Genomic DNA, 1,163 nt, shown 5'->3' on the forward strand with positions numbered 1-1,163 from the left:
GACGAGTTCTATCAAGAAATGACTGCCAACCTGCCCCTCTGCAGCCACCCCAACCCACGCAAGGTGCTGATAATTGGAGGCAGGGACGCGGGTGTCCTGCGGGAAGTGGTGAAGCACCCCTCCGTGGAGGCTGTGGTCCAGTGTGAAATTGATGAGGATGTCATTCAAGTCTCTAAGAAATTCCTGCCAAGTATGGCTGTTGGCTACTCCATCTCAAAGCTGAACCCTCACGTGGGTGACGGTTTTGAGTTTATGAAACAGAACCACGATGCCTTCGAAGTTATCATCACTGACTCCTCAGACCCCATGGGCCCTGCGTAGAGCCTCTTCAAGGAATCCTATTACCAGCTCATGAAGACCGTCCTCACGGAGGACAGCATTCTCTGCTGCCAAGGCGAGTGCCAGTGGTTGCACCTGGACCTCATCAAGGAGATGCGGCAGTTCTGTAGATAGCTCTTCCCGGTGGTGGCCTACATACGCCTACTGCACCATTCTCACCTACCTCAATGGCCATATTGGCTTCCTAGTGTGCAGCAAGAACTCTGAGCACCAACTTCTAGGAACCTGTGCAACCTCAGACGCAGACTCAAATGGAGCAGAGGCAGCTGCGATACTACAACTCCAACGTGCACCGGGATGCCTTTGTGCTCCCTGAGTTTGCTCGTAAGGCCCTGAGTGATGTGAGCTGAGCCTGGAGCTGCCTCCACCATGGTCACCCAGAAACCTCGGACCAGGGAGCCTCCGGGTATCCAGGTCTCCCCAGCCCCGCACAAGACCCTCTGTGGGCTCTCACCCACCAACCAAGAGTTACCAGCCCCAGAATGCTGCCTGGCCTGCAGCATTCTCTTGTGTAGAAAGACTGTCTCTTTCTCTCTGTGTAACGTCCAGCCTCCAGCCTATACCAGCTGTAGACAGCGCCTTCTCAGCCTTCTGTCCCCTCGATCATCAAACATGTCTATTTGTAACAACAACAAAAATCAAAAAAAGTTATGTGAGATGAAGTTTTGTCATCTTCAAGGCTAGGGATCATTCTGGCTGTACTTATTCCAATATGTTGTTGTTGTTTTTCTTGTTAAATGCCTTTGAGTCAGACCGACTCATAGCGACCCTGTCTAGGGTTTCCAAGGAACAGCTGGTGAATTTGAACTGCCGACCTTGCAGTT

General features: G+C 51.9%; 1 pseudogene; it reads left to right on the forward strand.

Annotated features, from left to right (window-relative positions):
* Positions 1–689, forward strand: part of LOC102831957 — an 18,455-nt pseudogene extending 17,766 nt beyond the window's left edge.
* The last annotated feature ends 474 nt before the right edge of the window (positions 690–1,163 follow it).

This window comes from Chrysochloris asiatica, unplaced genomic scaffold, assembly GCF_000296735.1.
Source record: "Chrysochloris asiatica unplaced genomic scaffold, ChrAsi1.0 scaffold00036, whole genome shotgun sequence".
Lineage (NCBI taxonomy): Eukaryota > Metazoa > Chordata > Mammalia > Afrosoricida > Chrysochloridae > Chrysochloris > Chrysochloris asiatica.